The sequence below is a fragment of the Alosa alosa genome, chromosome 1 (genome assembly GCF_017589495.1).
Source record: "Alosa alosa isolate M-15738 ecotype Scorff River chromosome 1, AALO_Geno_1.1, whole genome shotgun sequence".
NCBI lineage: Eukaryota > Metazoa > Chordata > Actinopteri > Clupeiformes > Clupeidae > Alosa > Alosa alosa.
In genome coordinates this window covers 6,162,029-6,179,631 of record NC_063189.1, presented here as the reverse complement: position 1 = coordinate 6,179,631, position 17,603 = coordinate 6,162,029, and positions in this window count along the sequence as shown.

The window sequence follows — 17,603 nt, the reverse complement described above, 5'->3', positions numbered from 1 at the left end:
TAAGTTTTATTCGTGCACAGCGCACAAGCCCGTTGACATTCAACCATCCTTGCATAGGCCTACGAAAACTGTCACAGAGCTAAACGAATTTTGTGGGCATGGTCTCAACTGGGCGAACTCATGAATAGTAATGAGCTCATCAATTCCACATCAAACTGAAGAGCTTTTGCAATTGGCCTGATTTCTCCGCTCATTTCTTTTCAGTGGCTAGAGCTGACAGAGGAGGTAGCTGTTAATTTTCACATTCACGACATAGCATAAACATGGACCTAACATAAAAAAAATACAAGTAAAAAAGGTTTTGTGTGGCAGGGCAAATTCGGTAAATGTTTAGGAACTGAGCAGACTTGCTTGAGTTTTGAGAATAAAATGTTGTCCCATTACTCCCCAACACAAGATTTCAGTTGCTCACCAGGATGGGGTATTCTATCATGTTTTTCATTCCATTATGCACCTAATTTGGACTGCAGACAGGCTATTTTAGCACATGGACTCTTTCTCTATGGATAAATACTTTTTAATTATGTGCAGAATTAATTTTGCCATTGTTTTCCTGAAATATTCAAGGTCTTCCCTGGAATAGTTATTGCCTGAATGGCAGTATATGTTGCTCAAAACCTGTGTACATCATTCAGAATTGATTGTGCTTTGCCAAATGTGCAAGATGCCCATGCTGTAGGCGCTTATGCTCCTCCACACCGTTATAGATGTTGGGTTTGGAACTGAGCATTAAAACAAGTTGGATAGGTTGAATACTTGGATAGGCCCTCTCCTCTTTAGCCCAGATGAGTCCATGATTTCCAAAAAGAATGGACATTTTTGATTGGTCTAACCACAGGACCTTTTTCCATGTTAAACAAGCTCAGGCCCAGATAAGACGGTGGTATTTTCTGTATCGTGTCTCAATACAATTTTGGCTGTTGGTTTTTAATTGAGTATCAAACTGTGCACATAGACAATAGTCATCAGAGGTTGTCCTGAGCCCATACAATGACAGGTGAGGAAACAGGTCTGGTGTTGATGCAGTGCCATCAGGTCCAAAAGACCACAACCATCCAATGTGTTTTTCAGCTCCTTCCCTTGTTTGCAAAAAAATATCTGGATTCTCTGAATGCCTGTAGATGATGAACCCCCAAATACTTCACAATTTTAAGAAGCATTATCATTTGTGCATACAGGTTTACACAGAGTGATGAATACCCCTACATCTTTTCTAAGAGACCCTGCCTCTCTGGGATGCTCTTTTTCATACCCTAACATGTTGCCAGTTACTAGCCTGGCTAGCGCCACCACTTCTCAATGAGGCGTGGTCTGGGAACCAAACGTTCATTTTCTCGTATTTGAAAAAAATGCTCAGATCCGTTTATTGGGTGCCACGGATGTCTATCAAATGCGTCTGTGCATAGCTCATCATCGTCTTGCTTTCCCCCCTGTTCTGTGATTGGTTCCCTATCTCAGGCGAAAATTTGCTCCATGGTCTCCAGGCTGCCTTAGCAGCGTGAATCAAATCGCGCGCAAGGCAGCATGGGAACACCCAGGCTAGCCAGTTACCCTAATTAGTTGAGAAACATTCCTCCTTTTGTTTTCTATCATTACACACCTTTTCCAGCATTTTCCAGCAGGGCCATCACCAGGTTTATTTGGGGGGGAAAGTGCCATTTAATGGACAGCCACTAACACCACCAATCCCAGGAGCAATATAAGTTTCCAAGAAGGTCTCCCATTGAAGTATTAATCAAGCCCTCAATTCTGTCAGCACTAGTTCTACTCACAGGATTATAGTATGTTTTGGATAGTCATCTACTCGATAGGGTGATGTATCAACATAAATTACACAACAATAGTATATAGCCTTTAGTGTCACAGTCACTTAGTTATATATTGTAACTTAAGATTGAATTTAAGTAAAGATTAATATGTGATCCCTTTAAAAAAATATGTTGTGGGAAATGTCATCAGAATCAGCTTTATTGGCCAAGTATACTTACATACAAGGAACTTGACTGGTAGATGTTAACTAGTCTAAGCTGCTAACTCTGTATCATTAACTTCATATTCCATCAATGGCATTATTTCACTATAAACTGTTTCAAATGTTATATCTGGCTAAGTTACTTACCAGCTATTTTGACCACCTTGGCCTTGAAAACTTGCCAACCTCCTTTTGGCTGCCTTCCTCCTCTCCATCCACCACATAAATACTGTCCCCTCCATTCCATTGATATACTCCTCATTAAAATTTCGAATACAGCCAGTTGGCAAAATTGAGATCTTCCCCTCGTCCTCTCCACCGACCCATTTCTCTAGAGCAAACATTTTCTTTGTTACCGTTAGTAGCAGTAGATCTAAGTAGCTCATAGACTGTAGGCTGGTCGTGCGCTGTCTAATGAAAAAGGTCCATGTTGCGCATGTGCAGAACCCCCGGCTCCCCCACCCATATTTCACTATCTACCTTATTATTTTGATATGCAACAGCAATCCTGTACTGAAAATCAGCCCATCATCAGTGTCCAAATCTCCTCAAAATAGCTGCGATCATTTGTGCTACGTGCGTGCTGATTTGTGCCATTTAAAGAAACGTTTGTAGGGTAGGCTACTATGTAAATTGTCCAGCGGCCTTGTCCAGCAGTTGTAGCTTATCACCCAGCTCCTCCATCAATGTCCAAACCTAGGCCTATACCCAATCATTTGTGCTGATTGCGCCGACATTTCTCCTATGTTTATTACACATGATACCCAGCCCCATCAATGTTTTCTGTAATTATATATTTACATTACCAATGTAGTAAATAAACCATAATAACTTAGAAAACATAGTAGCACAAATGTTTCTTTTGACGGCACAAATCAGCACAAACCTAGCACAAACGATTGAGACCATTTTGGAAAGATTTGGACATTGATGGGGGGCTGGATGACGTCACACGTACAAATAACGTGGAATATCTTAAAAAACATAGTAGCACAAATGTTACTTTTAACGGCACAAATGAACACAAACGAAGCACAAACGATTGACACTATTTTGGGGAAATTTGAGCAAGTATGGGGGGCTGAGTGACGTCACTGGCCAGAAAATGTAACGTTTAATTACTTAAAACCCTTAACAGCACAAACGATAATTTGTACGGCACAAACAAATAGCAGTGTTTTTAATCATTTTTGAATAACATGGGGGGCCAGCTTCACGCAGGTGAAATTAGGCCAAGCAGAGAAATTAGGCCAATTGCAAAAGCTCTTCAGATTGACGTGGAATTGATGAGCTCATTACTATTCATGAGCTCGCCCAGTTGAGACCGTGCCCACAAAATCTGTAACTAAAATATTATTGTCAACTCAAAGTGTTATGTTATACAGGTTTAATGCACTCTCTAGCCTAGCAGGTTTTATTTATGCACATTTGGACAATGCTATTGTAGCCCTATGGGAACTTAGATAATAAAGTTTATAGATTCATAAATAGAATAGGTTAGGTCTAATAAATAGAATAAATAAGATTTAAATAGGTTAAAAACATTTGGAATAATATCTCAAGAGTTCAAGGTATATATTGTGATATGTATGGAATTTCATGGTTAATACAATACATTGGTATAAATGTAATGTTTGTTTCATAGTTAAGGAAATGTTGTTAGGATATTATGTTTGTATCTAAAAGAGGAAAAATGGAAACGTGTATTTTATGTTACATTTGTATTATTTGAGCCAATGAGTGTTTAGCTAGAGGTCAAGGGTTATCAGGAAGCAAGTGGGAGAAAGGAAGACATGAGTGGTGTGCGTGAGGAGAACGAGGAGAAGAGAGAACGAGAGTGGAAAGAGTGAGAAGTTTGCCATAGTTTAACACAAGTATAGCGTATCTTTTAGTGGCTAAAACACTCACTTAATTCTGGAAGTGTTCATAGACGAACGACAAGTGAGTCTTAGTGTAACATTTAACAGTGGTGTAGTTGTGTTTAATGAAAACTTCGAGAACTTCGACCGAGAGTTTCCCGCGAGTGAAAGCCATAAGCTAGTCAACAAGACCTAGCACTACTGGATGGTGAAGGACTTTGCATGAGAGTAGCCCGCTCGGCTACTTATCCACGCACAGTTCAACTAACTCCGACCTCCGGATCTCCACGACCAACAGTGAAGACGTTCGTTCACCCATTCCAACAACACCACGCTGCTGTGGTGAGGACGACAGCCATCTTGCCTGTGAGTTTTTGTTGCGCTACTGTGGCGAAAGAGCCATTTTGGTTTGAGGCTTCCACGCACACTAGCAATGACACAGGCCTGCAACAAGAACTCCTGACAACTGGTTGGGTACTCCTTTTTGATTCATTTAGTTAATAATTGCCGGCTATAGGGTTTGGTATTTTATTTTACTTCAAAAGAAGAGTATTGTTTCTGTATACTTGAATGTTGATTGTATTGCAATAAGATTGATGAGTGTCTTGAATAAGATTGATGAGTGAAATGTTTTTTATTTAACTTTTAATCACATTAGTATATTTGTTGAACTTCCAGCCTTGTAAACATTTAATGATTCTTATACGTTTCTATTTTGTTTCTATTTCATGTAGATATGATCTTCTTTCGTTAGTTAACAGTTAGGTCTACATGCAGTGGCACTGACACGACACGGCTTCTCCTTGTCCTGTGCTCTCCGTGCGCGCGCGCACACACACACACAGAACCGCTCCTCTCCTCTGTTGGCTACTTGCACGTGAATCGGAACAAACTACTGTAGATTGTTGCAGCACAAATAAATGCGGCCAAATGACCGGTCCGCTCGGTGTTAACTAAAGGTTAGCATCATCAACACCGCAGCACAATATGCATGCATGCAAATTAACTAGTTTGTTTATCACAACAAAGCCAACCGCGGAGACAAAACTCTTTAAACAGGCAAAGTTAGCAGCATGTATGTAGCCTAGAGCCTTAGCAGGTAAGCTAATGTTGGAACAGCTGGGTTTTTGGTGGTTAGCTGTGTCAACTACTTGCGGATAACATGCATCATTACCTGTGAGATGAAATGTTTGCGCAGCCAACCCCCTTGGCAAATGCCCCCACTGTCACTGTACTCCAGTAAACAAAGTCCCCAGTGTATAGGTGAATGGCTGCTGTGCAGCCTAAACACTCGTGGAGTTTTAATTATCAGCTGCCTGGACAAGTGAACGAAGTTACCAGCCAGAGTAGCAGCACAGGGGAATTATGAACTAGAACCAGGGACATGGCAGGTTCGAGCAAAAGATAATGAAGAGGTTTAGTTTTAACCAAAGTAGCTCTACTGATCAGACCTTTCTTGACACTGTTAGCTGGTCTTCTTGTTTACGTTTTTTGCTTCTTCAGTGGTCGGTGTGAAGAATCGTGGCGCGTCGGCAAGCGCAAGTATAAATGCGTTTTGGTGACGTCACATATTACGAAGCGTAATCGCAGCCTTTGCGGTTTGAAAATCGTGTTTCATCATATCGCGATATTATCGCAAATGCAATAAATCGTTCAGCCCTACCATGAAATAATAAATGAAGTCCTCAAATCATTGGTAGTGCAGTACAGTAGTGAAATATTTTGTTACATTCAAAAGTGTATCAAGTGTTTATCACAATCACAGGAACAGAAACTGCCACTGTACAGTGTCCATTAGCCGACGACACGGCATAACATAAATGGTTCAAAGTGTAGGATGCATCACAACAACTTAGTAGCAACTACATTCATTGTGTTACTGTTAAAAACAAACTGCAAAATGCATTATATTTGGGAACCAACTCTTTTTAACACCACATATAGCATTAGCAGTTTCATGAATGCTTTGTATCAGAAACACAACATTTGAAGTAGGCTACTTCTGTATTTGTAAGCACCATGGACACAACACTTAGATATTGAAGTGCAATATTACAACAAGACCTGGTAAGACCAGAAACATGACGCCTGTAATGATTGAAGTGCAATAACAAGAAGACCTTGTAAGACCAGTAATACAGCATGGCACAAGTGATTAATTGAATGCGGCCCTTGTAAGACCTGGGCATGAAGTCAAGTCACTTTTATTTAATAATAATAATAATAATAATAAGCTTTATTTGTATAGCACCTTTCATACACAGAATGCAGCTCAAAGTGCTTTACATTTGAAGCATGTAACACAATAATAGTCAGTCAGTCATTATCAATCACTTTTCTTTGCTGTTTGTGATCTACTCAGCAACATATCAAAAATATAGAAAATGACCCAAGTCGACCCAGTCGACTTGACTTTGGGTCAAGTTGACCCAAAGTGCTTTACATGGCAATGAGAGATTAGGCAACAGTTGAAACATAAAAAGGGGCCCAGGGATACACAGGTCTGACTAAAAAAAATGTATAAAAAAGTAAAGGAAAATAATAGTACATGAGTAGAATTAAGAAGTAGTACATTAAAAAGAAAATAATAATAGTAATAATAATAAGATCAGTAGAATAGATAAAGTTACAAATAAATATAATATAAAAATAAGAACATAAAATAAATGGAGTAAAACGGGTAAACAGAGAGTAAGCAGGATGTGTGTGTGTATATATGTATATATATATATATATATATATATATATATATATATATAGATAGATAGATAGATAGATAGATAGATAGATAGATAGATAGATAACTAAAAGTAAGTGGTAGATTAAAATGTAAAAAGGTAGAGGGACACACACGCAAGACACAGGGGGGAGAATTAAAGGTTGTTAAAAGCAAGAGAGAAAAGGTATGTTTTTAAATTAGACTTTAAACTAGCAAGGGTAGTCGAGGACTTAATGTGGGGTGGGAGGGGATTCCATAAGTTTGGGCCAGCAACAGAGAAGGCCCGGTCACCTTTTGTTTTGAGACTTGTGCGGGGGACAGTTAAGAGTTGTCTTGAAGATGACCGGGTCGACCTAGAGGTAGAGTGTGGAGAAAGGATGTCAGCAATGTAGGGGGGTGCTAGGCCATTAGGAGCTTTAAAAACAAAAAGTAAAATCTTAAAATCAATTCAAAATTTAACAGGAAGCCAGTGCAGCTGAGCCAGGACTGGTGTGATGTGCTCTCTCTTTTTAGTACCAGTGAGCAATCTGGCTGCTGCATTCTGGACCATCTGTAATTTATGAATGTTGGATTGGGTCAGTCCTGTGTATAAAATATTGCAATAATCGAGTCTGGAGGTAATAAAAGCCTGTATAAGGGTTTCAAGGTCGTTTTGTGACAAAAGGACTTGAGATTAGCTATGACTCTGAGTTAATAAAAGCCACTTCGGACCACACTATTGATTTGTTTATTAAAGTTGAGAGAGCTGTCCAGCATGACACCAAGATTTCTAACCAAGGAGTGCACATTGTTTGAGAGTGGACCAAGAGTACTGCTGAGGCTGGTGACAGAGGAGGGTGGACCAAATATGATTATTTCAGTTTTGCTGTCGTTGAGTTGTAGGAAATTGCAGGCCATCCAAGATTTTAATGTCATTGAGGCAGTGATGTAGTTTATTTAATAAACATGGGGTCTGAGGAGCCACTGGGAGATAGATTTGGGTATCATCAGCGTAGCAGTGGTATTGGATGCCATATTTATCAAAAATGGAACTGAGGGGCAGCATGTATAGAGAGAAGAGGAGGGGGCCAAGGATTGAACCTTGGGGGACCCAGGGCCGCGTTTGGGCAAAGGGGCTGCTGCCCCGGCCACTAGGGGGCCCCGGCGCGGGACATTTAAAAAAGAAAACAAGTGTCTTATCGTCACCCGTCTTTGCTCGTATCAATGCATGCTATCACAGACAACAATGGCTTCGCATGAGACAATTAGGAAATATGAAAGCGGATCTCGAAAAAAGAGAGAGCTTCAGCCAGACGTTCTCAGTAAGGCGCGCCAAAACCATGGCCGTACGCACTGTGCGTATCAGCCAGGCTACTCAACAACGAGAGAGAATTTCCCCTGTGTGCGTGTATTCACACCAGATTGGCCTAGGCTACCATAACTTCTTAACTCTGCACAGTAGCCTATTCCATTAACTGCATGCCAGTAGGCTATACAATTTTCTGTAAAGTAAAGTTTGTAACGTTATCAAAATCAAATCTGCCCCGGGCCCCAGATGACCCTAACCTGGCCCTGGAGAGACCCCACATTTCATGGTAGCAGATGAAGATTAATGATTTCCCAATATGACAGAAAAAGTCCTATCTTTGAGGTATGAGGTGAACCAGGTGAGTACAGTGCCCTGCAGACCAACTCTGTGCTCCAGCCTGCGCAGCAAGATACCATGGTCAATGGTATCAAATGCAGCACTGAGATCTAATAAAACTAAGATGGCACAGGAACCAGAATCAGTGCAGATCAGAATGTCATTGTAAACTTTCAGTAGGACAGATTCAGTGCTGTGGATAGCCTTTAAAAACAGATTGGAATTTATCTAATAAATTAAAACTGTTTAAATATTCTATTGAGCTGCATGAAAACCACTTTCTCTAAAATTTTAGAGATAAAAGGCAATAATGAAGAACAGTGCAGAGGCCCTTGTAAGACCAGGACATGGAGAATAGAAAATAATTTAGAATAATATTTACAAATATTGTGAAAATCACACACAAAGGAATTTAAAAAACTGTCATTTTATTTTTTTAATGTTTTTTTTAGGGTTTTTTTTTTATTTCAAAAACTGTCGCCGCCTCCATTGTAGCCTCTGCACGGCACACGTCACAGTACCATGTACCCTCTGGTACCATGCCGACGTTGACACACTCGGCGTGGTACAGGAGTCACATTGAACAAAAAGTTGTTGCCCTCCCTGCCCACAGAAGGCACACCTCACAGCCTCCTGGAGCTCCCTATCTGCCTCCTGGGCCTCCCTGGCAGCCCGGGCCGATGCCTGTAGCGCCTCTCTTTGCTGCCGAGCTTCCTGCTATGCTGCCTCCTTCTGCCGTTTTGCGGCCTCCCTCACAGCCCGCGCGGCCGCCAATGCAGCGTGCTGTGCAGCCTGCTGCTGCTGCTGCTGCCGGACAACGCGCTGGTTTGCCCGATCCTGCCGGGCCTGTTCTTTTCTGGCTTCCTCTGCCTGCTTCTCTGCGAGTAATGCAGCGTGAGTGTCGCTGGTTATCACTCTCGCGGGCAGAGGCATCCTTCTTCCCTGCCCCCAGGACGGGCGGTCGAATTGTGGTGGCATTAGGATTTTGGCCAATGCCGCCGGGATTATTTTTGTCAACTCGCCTTGGACTCGTCCAGCGGGAACAAGCCTGTGTTCTTGAACCCACTCTGGATGTTGTGTGGGTTACAGGCACCAACGCGACCTTAAGCACTGGCGTGAAGTTCTTCTTCCCAATGATGAGGTTGTCTCTCACCAGCCCCAGATGTCTCGCAAGATCTGAGAATGCCGCCTTCAGAGGGCCGTACACCGACACATCCAGCGGCCGGAGCACATGGGTGGCGTGTGATGGCAGGCACGCCACCTCGATCTGGTTCGCCCGACAGAAGTCGACCACTCTTGTCCCAACATGAGTGTCATGTTGGTCCATGAAGAGGAGGAGTGGTCGCTCCTGCCGGGCGTATTTCACGAAGTGCTCCAGCCACTTAAAAAGCAGCTCACTGTCCATGTACCCCGTATCCGACACACCGTAGAGCGCATTGGTGGGCCCCTCCAGACTGTAGGCTGTGCTGGGGAGGCACTTTGCGAAGATGACAAACGGAGGTATGGCCTCCCCAGCAGTGTTTACGCAGCAGTGCACCGTGACGTGTTCCCTGGTTGTCACTCTTCTGGCCTTTACCACAGAGAACACGCTTTCTGGAGGAGCCCTTGTCGCCGAATCCGGTCTCATCGCAGTTATAGATGAGCTCAGGGGTCCCGCGGAATCCGAACCGGTCGTACAGGGCCTGGCAGATGTGGAATAGCTCGTCCACCCGTGCCACCGTAGCCCCGTGAATCCTCTCGGTCTCGATGTAATTTGGTCTTCTTGAGGCTACGGTGGGGTGGCGAGCTCTGAAGCGGCTCCACTACATCTGGCTCAGGCCCTTCTCCATGAACGGATTCGTCCGTCCCGATGCCTTGCATATCTGAAAGGCAAGCACTAATGCCAATGTCTTGGTGATGGGGAAGGCGTGTGCTGCCATCCAGAAGATGTAGCTTATCAGGGCCTCCTCCTCATTGGGCAGCAATGCCCGGTTGGGGTGGGGGAGGTGGGCATATTTCTCCTTCCTCCAGTCTTATGAAAAACAAATATCAAAGTATGTACTTTATTTCCTTTCACTGATTAGTGCACAAAGCAGCATGATAGACGCAAATGTCAAACCTGCCTTTTGAAGAGAGTAATGGCACTCTCTGGTGGCACTTTTATTTATTCACAGCCAAGAAAACTTGGTCTAACACAGGGGTCGGCAACCTTTTCTTTCCAAAGGGCCATTTTTTGATGATAAATACAACATTAAATCAGTCTGGGGCCACAAAGATATCAGAGACGTTTAAACACAGATAGTCAGTCACTGCACTTTACTAAACTACCATTCTATGCTATTATCGCCATGGCTATACTGTATTTCCATTAATTGTTATCATGAAAATATAATAGCCTATTAGTCCATATACTTCAAGTAAAGCTTGACAATTAAATGACATTATATTAAAATATTTTATTCATTTTCATATTAAGGAAAAGCTGGGGCCACTATAGAGGAACCAAAGGGCCACAGGTTGCAGACCCCTGGCCTAATTGTTAATGTAGGCATACTGAAACGGAATAGTTGGCTGTATTGGAACGCCCCCCATTTCCGTCGGTCTCGTGTTTTCGCCGTTTTGCGTGTATGTGTCACTTAATATTAGTTTCCCTAACAACCAGGACAACGGATTCCCGCAAAAAAACGTAAGTTCCCACCCGGAAGTGTATATAAATTGTATTTGTACCAAAAATGTCAAAATACAGTCACACTAAGTGGTTTAAATAGTGTTATAATGCTGCGTGTACATAACTGCATAAAGTAGTTGGTGGAATTTTGATTTCGCGACGAGAATCTGACTTGGTTTAACGTTAACCTCTCGAGCCCTCAGCCCAACGTTTTTAACGGTTTTTCACTTCAGTCGTTGGCCACTAGTCGGAGCTAATGCGCATGCGCGTGAAGTGTATAACATTAAATGTAGTCTGAATTTGGCTTTATATTAATATAGTTTGGCCTATTGGACTCTGTCCCCCACCAGATGTTTCATGCGCTGTTCACACAGCAACACTAATATGAAAAACAACTATTATGTAATGATTAATGATAGTAATGAATAATAATAGTAATAAATATCTAAAATACTAGAAGTGAAGTGTATTGAAAGGTTAGTTTTCTTTTCCTTTTCTAATCATAGCTATAGAAAATGGCAACAAAAAACAGTGGAGAGACGAAAATATGGTGCGGGCAATGGAGGAGGTAGCTGCAGGCATGTCAGTATGCCGGGCATGTCGGATCTTCAAAGTCCCTCGTAGCACCTTGAGGGACAGAGTGAGTGGGCGGGTTTCCCATGCCGTCGTACAGGCCCAAGCCAAAAACTTTCAGTGGAGGACGAACAAGCTCTGGTGGAGTACTGCCTGTACTGTGCAGACTATGGTTTCCCACTCACAAAGGCCTGGCTCATGGCGTATGCTACCGCGGTGATGAGGAAGAGAAGCAGACAGCCAGAACTGCCACCACTAGGTAAAAAGTGGTGGAGCTGTTTTTAAGAAGAGGCACGCGGCTGTTTTAAGTATGAGGACCCCTGAGAGCATCGACCGGGCGAAGTCTGTCAATGCAACTCTGCGGACGGTGATGCGCTATTTTGATTTGTTAGAAAAAACAATGGATGAGCATGGGCTGAGGGATAAACCAGCACAGATGTATAATTGTGCAGGGGCAAAGTAGTGGCAGGGCGGGGGACGAAACACCCATTTCAACGGGTCCCTGGCACAAGAGACCATGTATCAGTGCTGGCCTACTTCAACGCAGCTGGGGAGGACATACCACCCCTGATAATTTTTTAAAAGTACTTCCCTGGGGGCCGGTACACAACAGGGGGGCCCCCCAAATGCCCTCTATGGGAAATCTCCAGCGGGGTATATAGATAGTGATCTTTTTTAACGGTGGTTCCATCACTGCGAGGGAGGAGCGCCCTCTGCTCCTTATATTTGGTGGACACAAGTCCCACCTCTCACCACCAGTAGTCCAGGCAGCTAAGAGGGAGGGTATCATATTGCTACATCTCCTACCACACACCACTCTTGATAGGACTGCCGCCTCATGCCCTCTGGTCGTAGAAGCAGAAGCCCGACCAATGCCACCACCACCACCGCCGGACCATCCTCCTCCTCCCCAGTGGGGACCTCTGCCCCCCTCCACCCATACCCTCGACCTATGCACCCCCTCCACCCATACCCTCGACCTCTGCCCCCCCTCCACCCATAGGCTCCTCCCAACCACCAGACTCCCCACTTTCCCTGACCCCTTCTCAGAACCCTCTGAACCACCCATTGGTGGAAGCAGGGTTGATCCCCCATGACCTGGCGGAGGTCCTGACCCAGATCACCTTTCGGAGAACAACTAGGAGGAAAGTTACTGCTGATGCCCGGGTCATCACTGGGGAGGAGTATGAGAGACTCATACAGGAAAAAGAACAGCAGTTAGCAGCGACCAGAGAGGCAAAGGAGCAGAGGGCCCGTCAGAGGAGTATATGGAAGGGGTTTATGGAATAAAATCCAAGAATTATATCAGTCTCGTTTCAGAGCTCACCACAGTACTGAATCAGCCTTAGTTAAAGTTTTTAATGACCTCCTCATTGCTGCCGATAATGGACATATATCAATATTGGTCCTCCTGGACCTCAGTGCTGCCTTTGACACCATAGACCATGACATACTACTCCACAGGCTTGAACATTTTATAGGCATTAAAGACTCGGCACTCGCTTGGTTTAGGTCATAACCTCTAACCGCAGACAATTTGTACAGGTTCACAATAAACTGTCTACCCAGACTATGGTACAATATGGGGTGCCCCAAGGCTCAGTACTAGGGCCCCTGTTATTTTCTCTCTATATGCTTCCCCTAGGCTCTGAAATTAGGAAACATGGCATTAAATTTCATTCTTCTGCAGACGATACACAACTATACCTTTCCATAAAACCTGACGAATTAACTCTGTTAGCCAAACTTGACACATGTATAAGAGAAATAAAGACATGGATGACAAATCATTTCCTGCTTTTGAACTCCGATAAAACAGAAGTCATGGTTTTAGGTCTTAAAAAGATGAGGGATATCCTATCCTCATCACAGGCTACATTTACTGATCTTTGACTATCCTCATCCACAAGTGTTTTTTTTTTTTTTGTGGGGGGTAAGGGGTAGTGAATGTGAGGATTAGGGTTGGGTATCGTTTGGGTTTTATCCGATACCAGTGCTAAATCGATACTTTTAAAACGGTGCCTGAACCGGTACTTTTGTTTTTAAAATGTTTTAAATTAAAATGGTCCAAAGCATGAATTGCTTTTTTTTATTATTGATAAGACAAATTTGAACATGAAATTGAACTGTTATATTCAATTTACTATCAATATCTCAATGCTCCTACGAATAATACATTTAAATGTTAAAACAGCTTGCCATGCATGCACACACAATAGTAGGCTAAAGCTCTGCTTTCAAGTTTACCCAGTGTGGGCGTTTTGCCATAAGGTATGTTAAAACCGCTTGCCATAAAACTGCCACGTCATGGACAACGGCATTTGCAAGCAAGCTAATCTAACAGGGACTCTACTTTCCAGTTAATTCAGTGTGTTCCCAAATGCTTCAAGAAGTTTCATGTCTTCCCCCATAACACGCAATAGTTTTGAACATGTTAGGCTACATGTCGGTGTTGAAGTGTTTAGATTCCCAACGCTAGCCTAGTAGGCATTTTAACAGCAACTATGGATATGCGCTAACACCAGTCAGCTGAGTTTAATTAGCGATAACGTACGGAGATGGTTTCGTAGCCTCTATGACAGCTCAGTGACATCAGGTATGTAACCTACATATTTATGTTTTTGCCAGCTAACTTTTAACATGATCTTCATATTCATTACTAAATGGGCCTCATTATGTTGTTTAGAACACACTTTGAAATAAAGTTTTCACCTTACAACTTTGTTGATAACATTTCAAATAAATGCCAGTTAGCGCATTAGCAAGGATATTGTGTAACATATAGGCTACTGTTGATGTTGTTTCATAGCCTTTTGCTTGTGTGTAGTTAGACCCACTGCTAGATTTTGACAGGAGCTCGTGATATCGCTTTAAAGTAAGCTACTTGGGCTCACGCAAGCGGTCAAACACTGTCCATCCACTCGCCTATGTGGTGCACCCCTCTGGGTTTCCAAATCACGCCTTGTTTTTTTCCAAGTTGGGCCAGTATCTTCTGCTCCTCATACCTATAGTGTGTGTTCTTGGTTTCGGACATGATGTTCTCTATATCTTTATCAACCAAGTTGCAAAAGGTCGTAATCGCTGCATTATTAACAGGGGGGCAAAAAAGACTTTGTTCTCAGTGGGCGTGTAGGATCCTTAGGGGGGACATACCTGTGTATTATCCTTATTGTAAAAGAAAAAGATTTGAAAAATACACTGTTGGAACTACTCAGGCCCTGTGTGCGATCTCCCCTTTCTTCACTTGTAGAGGGAGAAGAGCAGTGGGGAAAGGACAGCCCTGTGGTGCACCTGTGCTGGTTGTCCGTGTTCCAGATGTGACATCTCTCAGCCGCACATGCTGACTCCTGTCAGTCAGGAAGCTAGAGATCCACTGACAGATGGCAGGAGATACAGTGAGCTGAGAAGAGTTTGTCAGTGAGGATTTCATGTATGATAGTTTTGAACGCCGAGCTGAAGTCTACAAACAGGATCCTGGCTGGTCAAGGTGTTGCAGGATGAAGTGCAGCCCCATGTTCACTGCATCATCTACTGACCTGTTTGCCCTGTAGGCAAACTGCAGGCGGTCCAACTGGGGACCTGTGATGTTTTTGAGGTGGGTCAGTCAGCACCAAGCATTCAAATGACTTCATGACGACTGAAGTCAAGGCCAAAGGTCGTTCAGTCCAGTGACGGAGGGTTTCTTGGGGAATGTGATGATGGTGGAGCTTTTGAAGCATGAGGGGACTTTGCACAGCTGCAGTGATCTGTTGAATATTTGTGGGAAGATTGGTGCTAGCTGGACCGCACAGGCCCTGAGACAGGAGGGTGTTACACCATCTGGGCCTGGTGCTTTACGGACATTTTTGCTGTAGAATTCTGGGGTATTCTTACTGTATTCTGATGTGTTTATATGTTACATCTGTGTGTAGTATACAACGGGGAGAAGTTCATATTATTGTACATAACTGTGCCTTAGGCCTGTGTACCAGCAGGAAGGTCATACAGCCTGATGTTTAGGAACATCCGAGGAACATCAGTGATAACATGGGCCGAGGGAGACAGCATGTCTGCCTATTCGGGCTAGTATCTGGCCAGGGCCGGGTTTTGTACACTGGTTGGCACCTGCCACGTTGGCATGATTGACGTTTGTATGTTTTAGTATAACAGGTTTTGTCTTAGGTTTTGACTCGAAGACGGATCGAGGAAGCAACCCGAGGAGCATCTTCTGTCGGAAGGCTCAGCAGCCGCTTCTAATAACAACCACAACTGTTAGACTCTGCACAGTTTTACTGTTTGAGACTTGGCCTGTGTGCTGTTATTCATTGTTGTACCATCTACAATAAATCATTATCTAATCGCCGATCCTGATCCCGGCGTTAAGCTTTATTGACCATCTTCAATACAGACATTAGAACTAAAACACAACGCAACAACCAGAGAATCCAACATTGCCTCTAAAAAAGCAGCAGACATCCTGTTCACACATGATGAGTGTGGTTTGAGTATCGGATGGGGGGGGGCAGGTGATTGGTGGGGGCTGCAGTTGGTCTGGAGTGGGGGAGGGGTGTGAGTGTTTCCCTCTCAAACTCTTTCAGGTCATCAGCAAGGCCTTTGTTGGCCTCAGCAGTGGGGGATGGTCTCCTGTAGTTGGTGATGTCTTGAAGGCCTCTCCACAATGCTGCAGAGTCATTGGCTGAGAACCGGTTTTTCAACTTTTCAGAGTAGCTCCTTTAAGCTCCTCTGATCTCCATGGTCAGTGTGTTTCTGAGTGATTTGTACAGAGTCCTGTCTCTGTTGCTGTAGGCCTCCTCCTTGGCCTGGCAGAGTTGGCTCAGTCTTGCAGTGAACCATGGTTTATTGTTGAAGATGCGGAAAGTTAGCTGAACTGTAACATTAGTTAGCACAACTTCTATACACATGTTGTGTTTAGTGTAAGTGCACTACACTGAGTAAGCATTTGATAAATAGATAGATAGATAGATAGATAGATTGAGATACTTAATTAGGAAATTAAGGTGTCCAATAGCTTGTACACATCATACAGTCATATGACATCCACACACGCATACATACATACTACAAAAACACAAAGGAAGATATCAATAGTGTGCCCTTACAGTACAGTTAGATTGTAATATGTTAAAGGAGCGGTGTGGGAAAAAATGCAGAAAGGTCATACACGGTATCATAGTGCAAGAGTGTCAGTTCAAGTACACTGCCAGTGTAAATTCTATATTTATACAAGTACAACAGGCTACACAATATATACAAATAGAATAATCATTACTTAAGTATACATAGACAAAAGTAAAAAAAACTTGAAGAAAAGTTAATGCTTGATAGTTGGATCAGGATCCATGATCAAATTATTTTATTGTAGATGGTAGAACAATGACTAACAGAGCACAGGCTAAGTCTCAGACAGTAAAACTGCATTGAGTCGAACAGTCGTGGTAGTTAGTAGAAGCGGGCTGTCGCTGAGTGTCTTGGCAGAAGATGCTCCCGGGTCGCTTCCTCGATCCGTCTCCAAGTCCAAAACCTGAGACAAAGCCTGTTATACTAAAACATGCAAACGTAAATCATGCTAACGTGGAAGGTACCAACCATTGCACAAAAAACAGTTCTAACCAGAACGGAAGATAGAAAAGTACTAGTCCTGAATAACAATAAAGGCCTCTGAGGTCCCTAAGCAACATGGCAGCATGAACTGTTTGATGGTAAATCGTGCGTGTTTGTGACTCAGGCCTAAAGGGCCTCCACCGTGTCCATACAGGCAATAAGACAGTGTGGTGTATAGACCATGCCGGCAATCCAGCAAAATGGGCAGGTGGCTAATATAGCCAGTAAGGGAGTCAAACAGTGCTGATAAGTCCAGTCCAGGGTAGTTTATGTGTATGAATAAAGGCACCTAGATGAACACATGGCAGTGTGCAGAGCAGACTTAAACATTTAAGTCAATCACACTCCTCTCCTTCTATGTAGCGTTGAAGAGCTGAATGGCCTTATAGGGACAAAGGACCTACGCAGCCTGTCTGTTTTGCAAGACAGAGAAAGGAGCCTTCAACTGAACATGCTCTTCTGCTTGGAGAAAGTGGTGTGCAGGGGGTGGCGGTCATTGTCCATTACAGAGAGCAGTCTATTCAGGGTCCTCTCATCTGCAACTGAAGTCCGTGACGCCAGCTCCATGCCCACCACAGAGCCAGCTTTTCTCAGCAGCCTGTCCAGTC